General features: G+C 42.7%; 1 long non-coding RNA gene across 1 annotated transcript; it reads right to left on the bottom strand.

Moving 5' to 3' along the window:
* Positions 1-647: 647 nt before the first annotated feature.
* Positions 648-14,227, bottom strand: LOC119088587. Its single transcript, XR_005092254.1, has 3 exons — positions 13,989-14,227; positions 4,554-4,771; positions 648-1,094 (listed from the first exon to the last, which is right to left on the bottom strand). It is a non-coding gene; the product is annotated as an uncharacterized LOC119088587 (long non-coding RNA).
* Between the last annotated feature and the right edge of the window lie 8,851 nt (positions 14,228-23,078).

Here is a 23,078-nt window from a genome sequence, read left to right as displayed (position 1 = left end):
ACTCTGCGCGTCACATCCCGAGGTCCACTCTCAGAGTCTTGTTACACGACATTTAAAAAAAAAAAAAAATAGAAATTTCATCAGTGTGACAACCAAGAAAGGAGCTGAATTCCCCGTGGGCCGACCTTGCCTTGAAGCTTAGTATTTAAGTTTCTGTGGCCTGTATGTTCAATGATGCAGCCAGGGGAAGAAGGGTTTGGAGCTACGGCTACAGAGTATCCATGGCAGCCGTATCGCCCAGGGCCCCTCTTCTCTGGTCCTGTTCTATCCACGCCTCTTCAGCCCAGGCTTCCTCTGTGCCTTTTGCTAGTGCTGTTTCTACATCTCCCTGAGGGGCCTGTTCTCAAGAGCTGCTGTTTCTAGGTTCAGAGTTTTAGCCTCTGCGGATGCATGCTGTCCTCTGGAGGCCACCGTTCATGCTTCAGGCTGGCCAGTCTTCCGGTTATTTCGGGGGGAGCGGGGCGGGGGGGTTCTCATAAAAATCTCAAACCGGCTGAAATGTGGTCTCAGTAAATGGCCTTGTGAAGTGCTCTCCCCTCAACTTGTCGTCTTAGCGCCCGTTTCCTCGTTCATGCAGCCAGAGACCCAGGGATGGGGCGTCAAGTCCTCCCGACCTGTCTGCAGCGTAAGAATGATTTGTCCGTCTGTTTCTCCTAACTGAATTCCTTCAAGGTTGGGATTACTTGTTAATCATTTTCATATCTCAGGTCTGCTCCAGAACTTGGCAGATAGCTGGCATAATGCATGTTTATTGAGTGAATAAGTGAAGGAAGAAGCATGTTTTCCAAAGACAAGTAACTCAGAGTGACCCCTGGGGTTGGAGCCTTCAATCTGCTTCAGAGCCATGGTGCGAGAAGTTCATGAGTCCAGATTTTTTTCTGATTTCTATTTAGAGAACCATTTTATTTTTTCAAAAATGACCCCGAAGAGTCTAAATGAGTCCGTTGCAAAGGAAATAGATTAAAAATAATTCATTAATTAAAGCCCGAAGGTCCTGTCTCACAAGACTCTTGATGGTTTTGTTGCCATGTGAGGAAGAGAATGCTGACGCCAGCAGCCGTTCACACGCCTTCTCAGCTAGCATGTCCACTCCCCTGCCGAGGTAATTGTCAAACACATGTCAGTAGTTCAAATCAAGGCCACGGATCAGCTACAGCTGAACAAGAGAATCCTAACCAGAAGTTTGCTCAGAGATTTGAATTGTTCTTCAGGCTTCCAGATTTTGAGTGACTCCACAAACAAGTTTGCTCAAGGAAATGACGCTGAGAACAGGTTTGATGGCATTATAGATAAAGTCTTGGCAGAACACTTAGGAGTTCTGACTTTAAAGACTCCGAGGGGGATTTTTGCTAATCTTGACATTAAAAAAGTCTCTCTCAGGGGGTAATTTAAGAGGTAAACTGAGTGTCATGTTAGAAGTCTAGCGCAGCATTGTGCTTTCCTCACACTCTTCTCACACGCACCATCAAATGAAAGAAAAATTGCCAAGACATTTGTAAACAAGAAAGTGCATGTACGGGCTTGTCTCCTGTCCTTGATACAGAAAAAGGATTTTCAGAGGCCCTACATCTGCATGATTTGATCTTAAAAGTGGCTCTTTTGGCTCTGGAAGGATAAACCAATGAAATTTGAAACTGCCTAAAGAACCTGTTTATATTGATCCACATTATCTGTTGGCATTTTGCTCTTGATAAGCAAGAAAAAATAATCACTAGCCATGGATAAATAAAACTTTATTTCTAATCCTCAGGATAGTTCTTTCTTTTTTTTTCCCCTGGAAAAAAATTGACTCCTTTACTATACTGGCCTGTCTTCTCCAAAGGGAGAAAATGATGCTGCTAAGCCAATTATTAAATGTTGGGGGGAGGGGCTGAAGGTGTATAAAATGTAGTCTGCTACAGTAAATTACTAGAGAATAGTTAACCAATGTATAAAACACAGAATGAAGAAAAGAGTTTCAACGGGTGTAACGCAATGCAAGAGAAACCCATGTGAATTCTTTTTCTGAAGGAATCATTTATAAAGTGGGTGACTGTAATCTAAGCACTGGGGAGGTTGAGGCAGGAGGATTATGAATTGAGACTAGCCAATGATAAATGGTGAAACTCTATCTCAAAAATTCCCAGAAGGGGTTGGAGAAATCACTCAGTGGTTAAGACTACTTGCTACCCTCACAGAGGACCTGAGTTCAGTTCCCAGCACCCATGTTGGGCAGCTCATATCTGTAATTTCAGCTCCAGGGGATCTGATCCCAGGCTGGAAAGCAGACATGTTACTGCTTAAATCTCCAGCCCTCTACAGAATTCTGGCTTCAGAAATCCTGTGAAAAACACGTGCCATTGTTTGAGCTACTGCCCACAGTTGCCCAGACAGCTATTGCAGGGCAATCCCTGGTATGTTAGAACAGCAGAGTTTAGACCCTGCTCTTAGGTACTCGCAAGTCTGAATATGGCCACGGAGCCTCTATTTTTATATTTTTCTCTTGCAATCCTGGTACTTGGTCAAGTTTAAAATTGTGAATAAAAATGGCTAATCCCAGCTGGGCAGTGGTGGTACACACCTTTGATCCCAGCACTCGGGAGGCAGAGGCAGGCAGATCTCTGTGAGTTTGAGGTCAGCCTGGGCTACAAAGTGAGTTCCAGGACAGCCAGAGCCGTTACACAGAGAAACCCTGTCTCAAAACAAACAAACAAAAAACCAAAAAAAGGGGAGGTGCTAATCCCATTCATGTATTTAAAATTACTGCATCATATTTTTATTAAAGACAGCCAGTGTACTTTGAACATCCATCAGCTAAGTAAGTCAAATGAAGGAAAACCTCCACTTGCCCAATTTCCCCTAAATATTAAATGAGTAGACAATAAAGCATAATCTACAATAATGAAAACTATTTATACTTTTCATAAATAATTTACCTTTCATAACTTATTATTTACTTAAAATTATGTTTGTGACCATGAATGCAGTTCCTGTGAAGGGCAGAAAGGGACATCAAATGTCCTAAGGTGGACCTACAGGAGGTTGTAAACCACCTGATGTTGGTGCTCAGAACCGAACTCGGATCCTCGGGAAGAGCGGTACATGTTCTTAACCACTGAGCCAACTCTCCATCTATTTGTTTTTATAAAGGACACCAGTTGTATGTGAATGTGCATGCGTGTGCGTGCGTGCATGTGTGCGTGCATATGTGTGTGTGTGTGTGTGTGTGTGTGTGTGTGTGTGTGTGTGTGTGCTGGGGTGTAGTGTGTGAAGACCAGAGGTCAACTTTGTGAGTTGGATCCCTCCTAACACCATGTGGGTCTCAGTTGTGGACTCGGGTCAGGCCTAGCAGTGGTACCCCAGAAGCACTCTAGATCAGTCTTGCTTACTCCAGAATTTCCTGTAATGGAATCGTATAATATGCACCCTTTAGTGCCTGCCTTCTTTCACTTGGCATAATGCTTTTGAAACTTACACATGTTGCATGTTTCAGTAATTCATTTTTTTTTTTTTTTGCTGCTAAGTAGCATAACAATGGATGTATTTGCCACAGTTTATTCAGTCCTTGTAGATGGACACCAGAGTTGTTTCTGGAGTTTGGCTGTTATGAGTAAAGCTGGTATAAAAGTCTTCCCAACAATGTTTTAAATACTTTATTTTCCCATGGGTAAACACCAGGGAATGGAATTGTTGAGTGAGAATGTGGGTTTTGATATATTCATTATGTAAGAGAGTTCTGCCCACTCACCAACACTGTGGAAATGCCAGCAGCTCCATATCCTCACGGCTGACAGCAGTCTTGCATCTCTGCTGTTCTGATGCATGTGAACTGATAGTTCACTGTGGTTCAAATTTGCATGTCTTTTATAAAAATGGCTTGAGGGCTTTTTATTTGAGCACATTTGATCACTTATACATTTTCTTTCATAAAGTTACTGCTCAAATAGTTTTTTAGCTTTTAAGTTGAGTTATTTATGTTTTGAGTTACATACATTCTATACATACTTTTAAAATATTTTAAATTCTTTGAGAATTTCATACAGTGTATTTTGGACATATGCACCCACTCTTCCATATATATACACACTTTGAACACATATTCTTCACCAGATAAATACTTTATAAATATTTTCAGCTCTTTTATTTTCTTCACGATGTCTTTTCAGGAGTAGGAATTTTAAATTTTGATAAAATCTAATTTATCATATTTTTTCTATCTTATTGTTTATGATTTCTGCATCCCCTGAGAAACTTTTCTCTATATTCAGTTTTCAGAAACTTTTACTATACTTCCTAAAATATTTTAAAGCTTGAGTCAGCAGGATGGCTCAGTGAGTAAAGTTGTTTGCCATCAAGTCCTGGCCACCTGCGCTTGATGCCTGGGGCCCATGTGGAGGAGGAAGGAGAAAAGAAACCCACAGAGTTGTCCTCTGGATGGATGCTCCATGCACATTCTGGCACTAGTGCCCTGTCTACACCATGTGTACATGAGCACACATACATACATTAGCAATAATAGATAAAGCACTTTAAAATGCATCTCAAAGTTCTACGATTCTTAGCCTGTGACCTACCTTGACAGTTTGCTGTAGATGGTGTGATAGCAGACTGAGGTGAGTTCTTTCCCTATGTGGATGTCATGTTTCAACATGACTTAACAGAAAACTTTTTGCTGGATTAGATAGACTGTCGTGGATCCTCTATCAAAAGTCACATGGGAGTAGGAAACAAGCTCAGCTCGTAAAAGTGCTTGATGTGGAAGTCCAAGGGTCTGAGTTCAATACCTGGAATGCTGGAAGAAAGTACACATCTGTAAACCCGGCACTCCTGTGGCAAGATAGGAGACAGCGATAGGGGGAAGGAGCGGGCATGCGCAGAAACAAGCAAGACCCCGCCTCAACATGGCGGGAGAGAACCAATGCAAGCTCTCCTGAGTGCCACATGAGCACATGCATGTGGACACACACACACACACACACACACACACACACACAGAGTTATAATATAGGACTCTCCATTTTATTTTATTGTCTGTTTACCTCTATGTCAAATACCATCTGTCCTCATTACTGTAGCTTTATCGTAAGTTATTAAATCAGATAACAAAGTCCTCTAAATTTTTCCTCTTCAAAATCCTTTTAGATTTTCTAGGCTCTTTGCAGTAGTTGTACAAATTTTAAAATCAAAATCTATTCTTATATCAGTGCTGGAGAGATGGCTCAGTGGTTACAGAGAACCTGAGTTTGGTTCCCAGTACAGCTATTCACAACTGCCTGTAACTCCAGCTCCAGGAAGATAGCACACACACCAGACACACACAAACACACACACACACACACACACACACACACACACACACACACACAAATAAGTAAAATATCTATAATCATGCATCCAAGTTATGCTCCAGGTACCTGGACCATGTCGGATGGAATCCTGGTGTTGACATCTTGGGCTCACCTATCTCAGCCTGGAAATCTACCTTTCTTCTCATTTGTATAACTGCTCCCAAAAGCTGTGGTACATTGCCTCCACCCATAAGCTGTTTGTCCCTAGAGAGCAGCTCTGTACTCTTCAGATGGGATGAAGCTGGCAGGACCTGTCCTATAACTTCAACCAGACACAACAACACAGCCCATTACCTATTTTGACTATAACAAAGTGGCTTCAACCATCAAAATCTTCACTGACATATACAATCATTGTTACTTGCCCATTACAAATAAATGCTACAGTTCAGAGTTTGTAATTCATAAAACATTCAGAAATGTCAGCTGAACTATTCTCACACTAAGCTTGAGGAAAACATGTTATTCAGATTGCTAACCTAAGTTTCAAATAAAGATTTTTTTACAAAGAGCAGCTTAGCAGGTTTTAAATATTCTTTCTGCAGGGTGTCATGGAGTGATACTTCCCAAAGCCAACTTAGGTTATCCATCATATGATAATTAATGACAATGGGGGAGCAAAGCTTCTCTTTAACTTCCAGTCAATTTTACCCTTTCCAAAGATTTCCTTCTGTTTTCAGAAAAGGGTTTTTTGGAAGGAAAGAATAACCAAAGCATGGGGAAGGGCAAAAGAAATCTTCCTCAGAAAATCCGATCGTCTTCTGCAGAGACTGGCACGGTTTTCACGCACTCACAGAGGTATCCCCCCTGGTTACGTTGCAAAAGCCATGCAAATAATAATTGTGGCTAAGTGCTGCACTGACAGTCAATATTGTATTTTCCAAGCTTGTCCTCATTATTCTTTATAGTATTCATGCATTTTGTGAAAGATCAAAAGATTTACATATCATATGGAGTGCTTTAGGGAGTAACTTGCTGAGTACTTTAAATGCGCAATGTTCCACAGCCTTTTAAAGTCGGATTTCACTTCTCTCTCCTTTGTGATAAAAAATAACAAGATAGAGCTTCCCTCAATATAATAAAATGTCTATTTTTAAATATAAGATGAGAGTTTGATATTTTTATCTCTGATTCCAAATACAATTTTGTGGTCCCAAATAATAAACAGTCGCTTTCTTTTAACATACGCATTTGAAGAAAGAAAGGGAAAAAAAACCCAAATCTATATAACCCAACTTCAACAGATCCTCAAGCAAACCACTACACACACACACACACACACACACACACACACACACACACACACCACAACCTTCACTGCAGTTCTTAATAATAGAATTGATATATCTGCTTGGAGATACCGAGAGTGTAGGCATTCTGGAAGTAGAGAATAGTTATCCATGGCTTATATTCGACAAAAACGTGTGGTAGGAGCTAGTAGCAGTCATTTTCGTGGTAGATGTAGATATAAAGTGTAATGGGGAAGATTCTCAGGAGCAGTCTGGCCTGCTGGAGCCAAATGTCCTCTACTAATTGGGTCAGGTCAGAAGCTGAAGATCTGCTGTGCTGGAACTCTTCATGAATGGATTGTTGTGCCTTGCGCTCACTCCTGAGGTTAGTGTTGACAAAACATTAGGGGGGTGGCTGTTGACAGGAGCAGAGCCAGCTCAAAGTCATTGCTCCCAACACAAATGCTTTTAAGAAAAGCACAGTCAGGCTGGGGAGATGGCTTATGGGTAAAAGCTCTAGCCACATAACTCTGAAAACCCAGGTTTCATTCCTGGAACCCACATCGAAAGCCCAGCGCAGTGACGCACATCTGTAATCTCACTACATCTGCTCCCAGAAGAAAGGTAGAGACCAGAGAGCCAGCTAGCCCAGAGCAGGCAGCACAGGCCCACATAGAACAGGGACCTTGCCTCAGCAAGGTGGAAGGTGCGAACAGACTCTCGGAAGTCGTCCTCTGAGCTGCACGTGCATGCGCATGCACGCGCGCTTGTGCGCGCACACACAAAATAAATATTTTCTAAGAAAGAAACTAAAAAAACTTCCTAAAATCAGCTATGCAAACATGAAATAAGTGAGACAGGTAGTTTGTTTTCCATCCAGTACTCTAGAAATACTAACATGCACAGACCTCACTTTGTCCTATCACTTTCTATTCACTGGGCTTTCCCCAGCACACTGTGTCCAAGAGGAGAAGGGAGTCACCATCATCAAGCCTTTCTTCTTGAGACATGCTGTCTTCCTACTATGGCAAAAAAAAAAAAAAAAAGTCCTGGGGGAGCTAGAGAGTGTGTTTGTTTGGGGCATTTCACTTTACTCCAGAACAAACTGAGGGAAAACTCTTCTTTAATGAACCAGTGCAGTGTAGAGAATTCTGCTTAAATATTTGCTCAGATAATATTTCCTCACTCTGGAGCTACAGATCTGGCAACAGAGACAGATTAATAGCAGCAGTGAGCCCCACAGTTGTTTGAAGAGAGACTCACGTATCAAGGCAGGAACTAAAGACTGACACTCGGGGTGTAGGGTCCACAGAGATGCTGCGCCATCCTCCGAGAGCCAGCGTGTGCACGACTTGGACTCTGCCTCCTTATCCCAGAGTGTCCCAACAAAAGTGACACAGGAATTCCAAAGCCAAAACACATGTGGAGCATGCTAAGTCAGCTGTAGCTTTGGATATAATATATTCTGAAACACTTGAAAGATGGTCAGCAGCAGGTCCCAAACCCATATCTATATGATGTGAAGCTTGTTATAAACTTGAACTAAAAAATGTCAAAGACAAAAATAGTGATCTTTATGGAGAAGCTTAAAATATAGATATTACTGAAGAAAAAAAAAAGAATAGTTTTGTTTTTGTGTGAGGGGGTTGTTTGAGTGAACGGGTAACTCTGACTTAAAAACAAATAGTTCTAGATTATGGTCTCAGTTTTCAGCTTTCATATTGTCTCAGAACTATAAAGTCTTATTGAGTTGCCCAAGGTAGCCTCGAACTTCTAGTTCAAGTAATCCTCTTCCCTTAGCTCCCAAATATTGCCTCTTGAAATACAGTAAGTGCATTTGATAAATGTCTCTCTCCCTCCCTTCTCTTCCTCCAATCTCTCTCCCTTACCCCCTTTCTCCCTTCCTCCTTCCCCAAGCTGCTTTCTCCACAAAAATGCATCCAAAATGTTTTGTCTAATACTCCTTAAACTATGTTTGGTGATAGAATTTGAAGTAATTGCCACCAAAGTTTAGTTCCTTCTGATGCATACATTTCATTTCTTATAAAAACAAAAACATAGGTTTCTCTGTGTTAAAAATAGTAACAGCAAATATTCCACTAAGTTTGCAGATGTTACTGTTACTAGGTAGTAGGCTTAAATTCTTTTGGTTTTATTTTTGTTTATTTTATTTTATGTATACAGTGTTTTGCTTGCATGTATGTATGTGCATTGTGGATGTGTATTATATGTGTGTAGTACGGTCAGAGATCAGAAGAGAGCACTGGATTCCTCGGAATTAGAGTTACAAATGGTTGTGAGCCATCCTGTGGGTTCTGAGAACTGAATGGAACCCAGAACCCGTAAAAGCAACAAGTGCTTTTAATGACTGAGCCGTCTCTCTACCCAGCTTCTTTATACTTCAATATCTATTTGTTACTCTCAGAAATAAAATACATACAGTATCTGTTTTTAATAACATGAAAGACCAGGCTGACAGTGAAGGCAGACTTTCGGTGTCTGAAATCTCATGATGCATTCAGGGCTGGGTCAGGAGCAACAGATAACCCAGGACAAAATGAAGAAATGCGGGAACCCATGTCAGATCCTCCTATCCACCTCTGCACTGCTCTAATTGCTCAGCAGTCAGCTTGTATGCTAGGAGATTGACCTCACTATCGCCTTCTCAAGGTCAGAAATTGTTTTCTTCTTTCTCTTCCTTCTCTCTCTTCCTTCCTCCCTTCTTTCCTTTTTTTCTCATTCTCTCCTTCCCTCTCCCCTTCCCTCCTCCCCCTCTTTCTTTCCTTTTAAGACAAAGTCTTAGTATGTAGCCTGGCTGACCTGGAAACCACTATGTAGATCAGGTTATCCTCAAACTCACAGAAATCCACTTCCTCTACCTTCTGAGTGCTGAAACTAAAGCATGCTCCACCACACCTGGCCTAAAGATCAAGATTTTTAACAAAGGATGTGGTGGGAGCCACTTCTCCACCTTGTTTATGGAAAGGGATATCAGTGAGCACTTCAGGTCACGTGGTCTATTAGCCAGCACTCCCTACTGTGACAAGGTACCCGGAAGAATCAGCTTATATAATAAGAAGTTCTATTCTGGCTGCCAGCTTCAGAGGTCTTAGTCTATGGCTTCTTGGTCCTGCCACATTTGGGCCTGATGTGGTACAGTAGATCATGGCTGGAGTGTGTGGAGAAGGAAGCTGTTCTTTTGGTGGAAGATGTGAACAGAGAAGAGACTGGTATTCCCTTATCCCTCTTAAGGGACCACCCCTATTGACAGAAGATCTCCTACTAGGCTCCATCCATTAGATGTTCAGGAAGCTCCCCAAAGAACCAAGCTGAGGACAAGCCCTTAACTTAGTAGAATTTTGTGGGATGTTCTAGATCTAAACTATAGCACCTGGCATCATTTGATATCTCAGGAAAACACTAGAGAGATCTCCCACTCAAGTAGAAGTGTCCTAAGGTTGGGAAATAAGTAAGAAAGTGTGGGACAAGCTAAAACTATCATAAGGATCTTGGTAAGAAATCTGATTAGAAAGTAAGGTCAAGACCCAGATAAATCCCTTCAGATATGATGCTGGCCAGTTTTATGTTAACTTGACACAAGCTGAAGACGTCTGAGAGAAGGGAACCTCAACTGAGAAAATGCCTCCCTAAGATCAGGCTGTAGTCAAGTCTGTAGGGCACTTTTTTTTTTTTTTTTTAGTTAGTGATGGATGGGCAAGGGTCCAGCCCACTGTGGGTGGGGCCATCCCTGGGCTGATGGTCCTGGGTTCTATAAATAAGCAGACTGAGCGAGCCATGGGAAGCAAGCCAGTAAGCAAACAGCACCCCTCCATGGCCTCTGCATCAGCTCCTGCCTCCAGGTTCCTGCCCTGTTTGAGTTCCTGTCCTGACTTCCTTCAGTGATGAACAGTGATATGGAAGTGTAGCCAGATAAATGATTTCCTCCTCAACTTGATTTTGTCCCTGGTCTTTCATCACAGCAATAGTAACTCTACCTAGGACAGATTACACGCAAGAGAAACAGGCATCTGCTTAGAGCCCCCAGGTCTAAACTGCTTGGAACCCTTGGAGCCTTCTACTTCAAAGAGTGGCTTGGTCAATACTGATGCTACTCACATACAACCTCCAGTGAGATTTTCTTCTTGCAAATGCTTCCACAAGTCCCTGGCCTTTACACTGGCCATCGTTCATTTGTAGATCTTCATGGCTTCTCTCACTTAAATATACATAGAGAGAATCCAAGGTGTGGCTGAAGATAGCCAATGTGACTGTGAGGTATACCTTCCATGACCTGCATCCAAGTCAACACGGGCTGGATCTGGAGAGCAGGGCACCCTTTCTGGGAATCCAACCATGGCTTGGAAGAATATCTGCTAATCAGAACAGCTAACATTTATTGGGTACTTAATGTGCACCTGGAACTGTGCTAAATATTTGACATTCATTATCTCACTTAATCCTTACAATCTCTATTATCTTCATTTTATAGATGAAGAAATTGAGGATTACAGAAGTCAAGAAACCCACCCCCAGTCACATGGCCATATATCTGGATAGGAAGAAATCCAAGCCTAGGGGTGACTGTCTCATACATTGTACATCCTTGGTGATAGCTTGCTACTGGGAAGGGGGATATTCAAAACTAGTGAGGGGCCACAGAGTTCATAAACTTCAGAAAGGAAGGCAGACCTTTTCCTGGTTTCAAACACCAGGACAGCTTCCTTTATCTATTAAAGCCAAATAAATTAATGTGAAATACAGAATGAAAATAATAACAACAAAAGATAATACCTGTGATAAATCCATATCTAGACACTAATGCTTTCTGGATTTGCTACAAAAGAAGAGAACAACTACCACACTTATAAAAAAGTCCACAAAATATATGAAGTTCTTTGCAGGACAGGACTATTGAGGAGTTTTTAAAGTTGAGTGCTTGGGAACTGTTTAGAAATACTGCACCTTCATAATGTGTACAGTTTGCTTGAATGCACATTTTGTCCCTTTTGGGGGGGGCAGCAGATTCACTTTTGTATTGAATGTTGCTTATCTAGACGAGTAAAGCCATTTGTTAAGTCATTGGGAGTAAAGCTGTCGGGTGTGTGCCGAGTGGCAATGAACCCACATTTCCCACAATGACAACCAGGTGCAGCCCACTGAACTTTGGTGCTTTGCTAAGCTTGGTGCTCTCCTGAGCTTGGTACTCTTCTAGGATGCTGAAGAAGTTCCCATCATCATGGTCTCTGAGAGCATGGATATGAGACATGCACACATAAGATATCTTACATTTTATGTCTGTGTATGTATGTGCATATGTGTGTATGCGCAGGCAGATGTATGCAGGTGTGTGTGTGTGTGTGTGTGTGTGTGTGTGTGTGTGTGTGAATGTGTAGGTCAGAGTTTGATGTCAGGTGACTTCACTGATTGCTTGATGCTGTATTTATTGAGCAGAATCTCTTGCTGAACTTCAAACTCACTGATCTGGCGAGTCTAGTTAGGCAGCTAGCCCTAGGGATCCTGTCTCTCCTCATGAGCACTGGCCTTACAGGTGGACTGCCAGGTCCACCCATCTTTTATGTGGGTCCTGGGAATCCAGACTCTGGTCCTTAAACTTGCATGGCAAGTGTTTTAACCACCGAACTGTCTCCCCAGCCCCAATACCTTACATTTTAAAACAGCACATTAACAAAAGCAAAAAGGCAAGATGCAAAATACAATTAGATACAAAATTTTAAGGAAACACAACATTCTTATTATAAAAATGCAACTGGTAAGCTAAAATTTTTTTAGTAAACTTTATGTCAAGTTCTGAGATGAAAAGCTTATGAAAGATAATTCCTAAATCTAGACTAATAAGTAGAGATTGGTGGTTGATATGTTTTCATGTCAAGTATGTTAAGAAACATGGTCCTTTATGGGTCGCTACCCAATTCACTGCTTTCCTTTTTATCAAGCAGGAACAACGTGTTAATGGTTCTTGGTTTCTCTTCATGAAGCCAATGTTTCACTGTTCTCACTAGATAACAGAGGTTAAAGGCATCTTGTGCCAATTGCCTTACATTCCATACACACTTGCACTTTTTTGTTTGTTTGTTTTATAACAAGTTCTCACTATGGAGCCCCGATTGGCCTGGAACTTGCTATGTAAAACAGGCTTGCCTTGAACTCTGAGATCAGCCTGCCTCTGCTTCCCAAGTACTGGAATTAAAGGCTTGGGCCACCACACCTGGCCACACTTATATTTTTTTGAGTAGTGTGAACACACACACACACACACACACACACACACACACACACACACACTACTATGCAAAGTAAGAAGTTGAATGATTTTATGACCAATAAGTAAAATGTACATATCATGACCCACAAAATTTATAAATTAAGCTTTAGATCTCACATGTCTTCAAAGGTTCAAGTACTAAAGGCTTTGTTCCCCAGGTGATGATGCTGTTGGCAGGTAAGTGGAGCCTTTAGGAAATGAGACCTAGTAGAAGAAGGTAGGTCACTGGGTGTGTGCCTTTGAAGTGTGTATTGGCACTCCCCCCCTCTTCACCCCCCCTCACCATGAGGCAAGCAGACCTCCACCACCCACTTCTGCCACAATGCTGTCTCTACCATGATGGACAATGTCCCTTCTGAGCAGGTTATACTTAGGAATATATATATATATATATACATGCACATACATGAATGCAATAACAATTAATGAAAAAAGAGACCATGAATTTGAAAGAGAGCAAGGAGAGGTATACGGGAGTGTTGGAGGAAGGAAAGGGAAGGGAGAAATGTCATTATAATCTCAATAGAGTAAAAATGAACAAATAAATAAAGATTAAAAAGTTGCAGAGAGATCTCTGAAAAGCTGTGATTTATGGGCCTCTTTACTCCTCAGGCTTCATCTCTGTCACCACCTACATGCTGCCACAAAAGGGCTAAGAGGATATATATATATATCCTTCCTTACAAACAGAAGTCTGTGCAAAGAAAAGCATCCCCATTTAGATCTGAAGTCTCTTATTGCTTAACACTCACCCCACAGCTTTGAAAAAAGACAAGAAATTAGACAGATGTGCCGGGCACTTCTCCATCTTAGGAAGCAATTTTGCAGGCAGAACTAAACTTTCCCTATAATATCCACTGTCTTTGTGAAACTCTCCCAGTCAACTTGAAAACTCCCCCCAAATTTCAAGGAATTTGAATAAAAGTGTCTGGGTAAGAGCATTGTTTGCGTGAGATAAAATGCAAAACCTCATCTGTTCTTTCTTACACACACACACACACACACACACACACACACACACACACACACAATGAAACCACCCAGCGTATTTTTCTAACCAGCTGCCAAGAACCTGAGCTGGACCTTTCTGTTTTGCTCTCAGCTGATGCTGGCTTCCTTCGAGGCAATTCGGCACAGCATCAGGCTTACCTCATGTTTCGCTGAAGCACTGGTTCTGAAAAGCGGCCTCAAGATGACATTCTGGGACGAAGACCGATGTTGTATGCAGCGCGGGAGGCAGGAACAGGGGGAGGTGGCCAAGCGGTGTTAATGCAAATGTGTTCCCGGGCTTACTTGCTGGCACACCAAGCGGACACCCAGCCATCTGAATCTGGGCCAGCGAATTTGGCACATCTTGGGCTGGCAGAGCACGAGTCCAGCGCCGCATCCTGCTGCTGTTGGCGTGTATACAGCTGTCTTTCTTCATCTGACTCTCGCTGCCGCCACGGACACGCAACAGGTGCTGCCAGGGACACAGTGTGTTGGGCAGCTGTCAACTTTCAATAATCATCTCTGTAGCAGATCCTCCTCCGTTCTCCCACCCCACTTCTCCCCCTCCACACCCCTCTCCAAAAGCCCAGCACCATTTGGACCGTTGCAAAATGCAGTTAGGGTAAGGACACTGTGGAAGGCCCGAGGTCATCTGGAGAGAGATCCTGCTGGGCCACAGCCCTGTTGTGCCTTCGACTGCTACAGGCTGCAGCTCTTCTGAGTTGATTCAGCCATCTTTTCTTATTCCTCTTTCTGAGGTCAGTTGATTTTAAGGTTTTATTTTATTGGGATGCGGGGAAGGGTTCATTTCGTCGGATACAGTTTCACATTAGTACCCATTATCGTTATCTACTGGCGACATGTCTGCTCCAGGAGAGTTGCATCTATGTTCTTACAGGAGAGGGGTACTGAAGTACAACGATGTTTATTTCAGTGGACACACACAGATTATGCACTTTTATGGTAGAAACTGTATAATGTTTTCAAATGTGCATACACTGTGCTATGGCTATGCCACGCTCGTGAACAAATGCATGACCTCTGAAGTGAACTGTTAAGCTGTTCTTCTTCCCCTTCATTTTTTTATTAGCTGTTTTTGAAACAAGACCATGAAAGAGCAGGTCTCTTTCAGATCACAAGCACAAAAAATGGCCTTGAAAGCTTGCTGGAACCAGAAGTCTCCCTGGAGCAGAAGCTGAGGAGACGAGAGGGTTTTGTGGAGCTGAGAAGTGAGCACACTGATCAGAAGAGGCCAGCCAGGCACAATATGACTGGACACTGTATCAACTCTTTCAATCAGAATCTCTTTCTGGCCCTTCTCCAGAGGCAAGCTCCACCCCAAGTTCTGTGACACCCGGAGCCTTTGACCCCTGTAATGCCTCTACTTGGACCTCCATTTAGACAAGATAGTCCACTTGTCCCGGTTTCTGAATCATAAGATGCAGGCTTAAGCAGGCTCAGTTTCCTGCCTCTCCTTGGCTTGGTGACATCCATGTAACTGTCTGTGTGGCTCCCTCTTAGTGTTCATTAAGGAGTGGGTTTTCTTGTTATCTTTCATTATCATCGATATTGAAGCTGTTTTCTCTGCAGTTTTGAATCTTTAGAGGGGAAAAAAGGCAGGTGCTTCATACAGCATATCACCAAGCAAATATCTTTCAGTAGGTGCCCAGTTCATCCTCCAGAAAGGATGAAGCAAGAAAGACGCCATCCTCCAGAATCTCCATTCCCTTGACTTCCCTGTAGTCTCCCTTAGTCCACAGTTGCTTTTCTTTGCTTTAGCTTTCCATAGTGAAGAGTTGTAGACTAACGGTCAAGGAAGCCCTCCCCACACTAACACTTCAAGAAATATGCATTATCTATGTCTTGCACAATGTAAAAGCTATAATTTTGAGTACAGATTTTGTTTCTTTTTGTTATTTTTATCTATCTATCTATCTATCTATCTATCTATCTATCTATCTATCTATCTATCTATCCGTCCATCCATCCATCCATCCATCTATCCATCTATCTATCTGGTAAGATCTCACTCATGTAACCCAGGTTGGCCTCTAACCCACGGTATAGTCAAGAATGACCTTGAACTTCTGATCCTCCTACCTCTATCTCCTGAGTATTAAAATTGCAAGTGTGTGTTCCTGTGCCTGGTCTATGGAGAGCAGGGCCTGGGACCCAGGGTCTGTGCACGCTAGGCAAGCACTTTAGTGACTGAACTACATCCCCTTTGTAGCCTGAGACTACAGATGGCAACTCGGTCCTCACTGAGTAGGAATTTTAAGGTTACCATTGTCTCTGACAGCTGGCTAGTCACGTGCTCAAGCATAAAGCCTCAGCAGTGTTTCCCTGCGGGGCATATCTACTCCACAGGAGACCCACACAGAGAGTCACAAAGATGCTGCCAAACAGCTGAGCAAACATTCTCTTCCTCAGTTATTAATCGCTGTACGTTCCTGCTCACAGCAGAAAGAACAGAGTCGAGGAGAGCCCACAGACCAGAGTTATCCTCCCCAGCACACACACAAGTAACTGGACCAAGTAGTGGAGGCACTTCTGAGCTGTAAAAACCTCACCGACACTATGAAGGCATCTTCCTGCTCTCCAATATGGCCATTAATATGTAAATCTTAAGCTTGCTAGAGGGATTATTGCATATCCCATATGATGGTAGCTCACATTGTAATGATTGCATGTGTCTTTTTTTGTGGTTTTCAAGTAAAACGTCTTACTCTTGAACAGTATAATTGGCTTCTTACTAATGTTAATAACTAAATGTCATAGATGTAGAACATTGCTTTAGATGGAAGGCATAGTTTCAGCCTCTGGGATCTTTAATGTATGCTTTACAGTACAACTAGGATATCCATGATTAATGTATGTGTGTGCAAGTATGTATGTATATACATTATTACATATGACATATATGCACATGTTATCTATTATGTAACAAGGATAAATCCCCCAAATCAGTCATTGAATGCATTAGAAGATGCCCAGGCTTTGTCTTGCTTCTTCTATATTCTAGCTATTGAGGATAAAGAACTATGCTGGGCTGGAGAGATGGCTCAGTGTTTAAGAATGTGTATTGCTCTTGCAGAGGACCAGAGTTTGGTTCCTTGTATCCATGTCAGGTGGCTTACAACCACCCATATCTCCAGATCCAGGGTTATTTGACACCACTAGCTTCTTAGGGCACCTTTAGTCCTGCACATATACATACAAAGGTACACACACATATGCATAGTTAAAAATTAAATCTTTTTTAAAAAGAAAAATAACTAAATACCACTAATTTAGTATATGTGTCATTTCCCAAAAGATACTTGCCACAACCATGTAAGATGTTCCACCATGACATCTTAGATGGACTTTCAATAGGCTGTTCTAATATTTAATTTGATAAGCTACTTATGTGTTTCTGAATAACGAAGCTTATGATGAACCTTTCATCATGAATTGTCTTCATATTCCTTTTGCAGATGTGATTAGCCCAAGGGTAATTTGTGGAGGAAAGATTATTGGTAGACCAGATGGTGATGCTGGCACATATTCCACAAGCAGGTAAGGCAGACCCTAGTCAACTGTATGGTGATTCCAGTAAGGGTAAATCCCATCGTTACCTCAAAGGTCAGATGTAATTGCTCTCCTACCATGTATCTGGCCGGTTTCCCTGAGGAATGATGGCTGCCAGAGGGTTCAGTGTCCATCTTTACTCCTACAGGTTTGAGATAGGTTAGATTTGATGAGAGGACCCATACTACTGCGCCAGGTTCAGCCTCATGGTAGTAGCCTTCTACCGTGGCTGCTATGCCAACAGGCCTACTGAGAAACCATGGATACAGTTAGGGAAGAAGGATGCCTGACGTCGGTTGGGTGGATTGGGTTCTATTCCTGTCTAAGAACCCCTTCTTTGGCAGGCGTCCTCTGTACGTCATTCATATGTGCCTGGAGGAATGCATACTGTCAGCCACTTCCATGGGGTTTTCATGTGCCTTTTCCCTAGACTTTCTGATTAGGAGTCTCCCGAACCTATTCCTCCTGGAGCCCTCAGCAAGCACTCACAAGCAGCCGATGCTTGGCCATGGGTGAGGGATTTGGGCAGGACACCACAGCATCTACTATACACTTAAGACATTTGATGTGGTCACGACTACTCTTCAATCATAGCACCCGTTTCCTAGTAGAGACCCCAGCTCCAAAGCAGTATTCTCTGAACATCAGTTTATACAAGATAACCACTATCAAAGGTCTATCAAAAAAAAAAAAACCATTGATCAAAGATGAAAACAAAATATCCTCAGCTCTACTAGGGAAGATAATCAGGTGCTGGGGTGTGAGTTTATCAATCACAAATCTTTTCCAACGTTCTTATATACTTGAGCCCATTGACCTGTTACTGTATAGAAAGGAAATGTTGATGTCTCTGTCTTACTTCAGAAACCATTTTCAACCCTGCATGTTAAGAAACTTTACCCCAGCAAACTCTTAGGCCAGCTTCACAGGTGTTGACAAAATATCAAGTTCAGAATCATGGGTGAATATCTACATGCCACGCAATACAGCCTTATATGCCAGCCCCTATTCTACAATCCTCAAGGTCATTTTCTACTGGTGTGCCTACCTTTCTTGCCAGCACATGATGATAAATCTTGTTTTTTGCTTTGTAGTTATAAAAACACAGCTATTGGAAAATTAACCCAGAATCAGTTGTGGGAAACTGAGGAAAAAGCATAGATACAGGAATTAGAACAAGATGGAGATTTGGTTGTAAGACAAAGGAAGAAACAGAAGTCGATAGGTAGTCAGATCTAACCACTGGGAGAAGAAATTGCTGAAGGTTGCTACCACATGGGATGTCCTCTTGTCTTCGCAAGTGTTCTCACCATAGCATGTCTCCCCGAGGTCTTTCTAGCTGCACTGCTTTGACTACCACTTAGTGTGAACTGAGCAGAAGACCAGAGTTGGTCCAGTAGCCAGACTGACTTCTGATGCTAGGCTAGAGCACCTTAATCTTCTCCAACTCAGAATGGGATTGGTTCCACAATCAACAGATTGACTCTATTAGTCAGGGTTCTCTAGAGTCACAGAACTCATGGAATGACTCTCTCTATCTCTATCTGTAGCTATGTGAATTTATTGGGGTGACTTACAGGCTGCAGTCCAACAACGGATAGTTATGAATGGAAAGTCCAAGAATCTAGCAGCTGCTCAGTCCCATGAGGCTGGGTGTTTCAGCTGGTCTGCTGGGATCCCAAAGAAGGAATGGATGTGCTGACAAGGTGAGGGCAAGCAGATGAAGAACAAACCTTTCCTTCTTCCATTGTTCTTATATAGGTTTCCAACAGAAGGTATGGCCCAGAATAAAGGGGTGCCTTCTAGGCTCAAGGTCTGGATTAAAGGTGTGTGTCTTCCAGCCTTAAGATCTGGATCAAAGGCTTGTTGTCTTCCTGCCTCAAGATCTGGTATACCTTTCATTTCTGGATTATAGCTCATTCCAGATATAGTCAAATTGACAACTAAGAATAGCCATCACATTGACCAAGCCTAGAGGTGGGCAGATGTCAGGGACAAGGACAGGATCTCTAGTTAGTGGAAAAAATACAGACCCCCAATAAGACAGGGAAGTAGATCATCTTACAGTCAGGTTGCCTAGCAACAGGACATTGAGTCAGAGCCTTTTCACCCTGTAAACATCCTACATAAACATCCTGTTAGCTTGCCCCACCCTATGCAGATAACAGCTTCTTGCTCCCCCCACCCTGCAGGAACTATATAAACCCTCCTGGAGAAAAATAAAGCTGCACCTTGATCAGAATATTGTCTTGGTGTATTTCCTTTGTGTCTCCTGTCCCTATCATTCTGTCCTTAGGGTGGTCGAGAACCCGTTGAAGCCCTACTGGCAGGGGCAGGCAGACCAGGGCCCAAGAGGCTCAGAAATGGAAGAGTGTAATAAATACTGCCTCTGTCTAGAAGCTGAATCTTCATGAGGAAGTTCCCGAGCTTCTCTGTTTCGTGCTAATTGGTGAGCTGGGAACGGCAGCGTCCATGTCTGCAGGTTGTAGTGAGGCCTGAATGAGTACACAATGTAGGATATTTATAATTATGCCCAGCACAGAACTAGTGTTCAATAAGTGATAGTCAAAGCAGTAGCAGCAGTTGTGTCCTTACTGTTAGTGGTAAGAAGAGAGAACACCGAGAAAAGAGGACCAGTGAGAGACCCTGTCTCAAAATCTAAGGTAGACAGCTCCTGAGGAACACCTGAGGTTGACCTCTGGACTCCAAACATGTATACAGGCACACCACGGGGGGGGGGGGGAGGAGAAAGAGAGAGAGAGGAGGAGAGACAGAGAGACTATTTATTGTCTGTTACCTATAAATTTTTTGCAAGGGATCAGTGGTTCTCAGTCTGTGGGTCCTGACCCCATTGGGGGGGTCAAATGACCCTTTCACAGGGATCACCTAAGACCACCAGAAAATAGATATTTACATTATGACTTATAACAATGTGGGAGGCCAGTCCCTGGGACTCTTGAGGTATGGGGAATAAGAGACTTAGTTAGAAATAGAGGGGAGGGGCTTGGGGATTTAGCTCAGTGGTCGAGCGCTTGCCTAGCAAGCACAAGGCCCTGGGTTTGGTCCTCAGCTCCGGAAAATAAATAAAAATTAAAAAGAAAAAAAAAAAAAAGAAATAGGGGGGAGAGAAACACAGGACAGACTACAGTGGGCCTGGATCGTTATCCACCGGCCCAGAGCTTTATTCCAAAGGTCTATTTATAACAATGCCAAGGGGTGGAGTAAAAGACCTCCCCCTTGCTAGTTACAGTCAAGTCAAGTGTAGACCTTACAAACACCTGGTACCCAGGCCCGTGGTCCAATCAACCTCTTATGCAGTCCTGCTGGGTACAGCCACTGGGTAAGCTAGTGGGCTCCAACATAACAGTAGCAAAATGACAGTTATGAAGTAGCAACAAAAATAATTTTATGGTTGGGGGTCAGCACAGCACGAGGAACTGTATTAAAGGGTCACAGCGTTAGGAAAGTTGAGGACCACTGTGACAGATGAACTTGGCAGTGCCCTGAAAAGTGGTTGGGTCACCTATCATCTCTTAAAATGTTTGTATACTAGTAAAGACACTTCCACAAACCTAACCTAAGGAAATATCTCAAGTATGGGAAAAATTTCTAAATGTTAAATGCATTCCATTCTGTTAATAACATTATGAATAATCTGAAGGAAATCAAATGTTCAGCCTAAGGAAAAAGTAAATACTATCAATGATATGAAATACTCTACATGCATTTAGCATTGTGTGTATCCAATGATTAAAATGATTTTAATGTTGAATTAAAATGACACCTAATTTACAACCCTGACTACTTAAGGGAGAAACAAAAACTTTGGTGAGGATGACTTCTTGGTGGACAGCAGCTTTATTGGCTCTCTTCCCCTCCTGGGACCTCTCTTCTGGTTTAACTGTCAGATGCCCATCATGTCTTCTGTGTCTCCCATCCTCCACCTTGCTCCCAACCCCATCTTATTTGTGTGTTTTCTCTTAATAGAAGAATGGAGACTCTCTAAGGAAGCATTCTATTCATCTTCATCTTCATCTTTCTCATAAATTCTCCCTACCTACCCTGGAGGAACTGTCTGACTTGAGGTAGGGCCAGTGGGGTATGATAGTTAACCTGTGTGATGTAAAAGGTAAGATTTCCTCATGAAAAATGTGCTGTCTCAAACATACTTGAAAACTATTACCAATAAAGTTTTGTCTAAAAAAAAAAAAAAAGAAAAAAGAAAAAAGAAAGTAAGCGGGAGGATGAGGAGGAGTGTTGTGACATGCTGTCTTGTGGACGTGACATGGCCAACGTCCTCTTGAACTGACAGCAGCTGTAGTTACTGCCACAAGATGAAGCCAGTCAATATGTCAACGCTGATTGGGGAGGGTCTCATAGGCTCCATCCCTAGTGGAGGAACCACTGGCAGAGGATGGCTGGGCGAGGGGAAATCACTTTTTTTCAGGGTCCTAGCTACTGATAGTTTGCCTATCCTCCAGTGGTGGTTCTGTATCCATGTATGTGCAGGAGGCATTGATTGGATTCATTTAGTTATTGGGGGGGGCATGAAGGTGGGAGGGAGCAGAGGAAAGAGAGCAGGAGTTGGGGGAGATATGATCAAGATACATTGTCAAAGAATAAATCAAAATATCCTAAAATAAATAAAAACTAAGACTATACTACTGTGAAAAGACAAAAGAAATGAGATAGATAAATACCAGATGGAATGCATTTGTATCCTTGTAGGCTTTTCTCTAGAACTACCAGACACACAGCCAATTAAATTGCCACACAGCAGGAACTGGATACCTTAAAAGAGGGGTGCAAACTAAATCTTTTTTTGTCCCCGAACTAGAGAAGTAGGTGGTGGGTGGGAGCTGGCTGCTCTAGAAAGCGCTGGAAGGCCTTAGGTCTGAGCTAAGTGGGGAGAGGGTGCAGATTCAATCATGTCTGCTGTGGGCAAATGTTTGGGACCTTTGACATCCTTAGGCATGACTCCTCTTTTGGATTTGGCATCAGAATTTTAGGAAACTGAGTGAAAATGTAGGACAGATACCTCTGCCGAGAAGAACAAAGTAGGGGCACAATGACATTGGAGGTTTCGTCCATCCCTTAGAGTCAGAGGCCAAAGGTCTCTCGATCTCACGGGGTTAACAAGGCAGTAATTCTGTTTGTTTAAGAGGTTTTTTTTTTTTAAGTTATGTGTTGGTATATGGATATGTGAATGTGTGTGCAAGTGACCATGGAGGCTAAAGGTCTTGGATCCTCTGGATCTGGGGTCACAGGTGGTTGTGAGTCACCTGATGTAGGTCCTGGGAACTAAACTTGGGTCCTCAGGAAAAGCAGTCAGTGCTCTTACTACTGAGCTGTATGTATCTCTAGCTCCAAAAGAGAATAAAGCTTCAGATGATCTCAGAAGTCCCAATATAGCTGGTACTTAACAGACTTGTTGTACAGTCCTTCCAAACAGAGCACCGTGACTATGAACTTACACACTGTTCACCACACACACACACACACACACACACACACACTGTAGTTAAAAGTCATTGCATACAACAGGTCTTAAAAAGCAGGTTGCTTACAGATTGTGCCTGGAGTCTTCCTATCCACTTGCAGGTGTGACTCTGACTGGGTAATCACCTTGTACACTTGACCCAGCCGGAGACTTTCTGAAGTCAGAGCCCTCCAGCACCT

The sequence above is a fragment of the Peromyscus leucopus genome, chromosome 9 (genome assembly GCF_004664715.2).
Source record: "Peromyscus leucopus breed LL Stock chromosome 9, UCI_PerLeu_2.1, whole genome shotgun sequence".
In the NCBI taxonomy this organism is placed as follows: domain Eukaryota; kingdom Metazoa; phylum Chordata; class Mammalia; order Rodentia; family Cricetidae; genus Peromyscus; species Peromyscus leucopus.
Note: the sequence above shows the minus strand (reverse complement) of the source record. Positions and strands in the feature narration are given on the sequence as shown.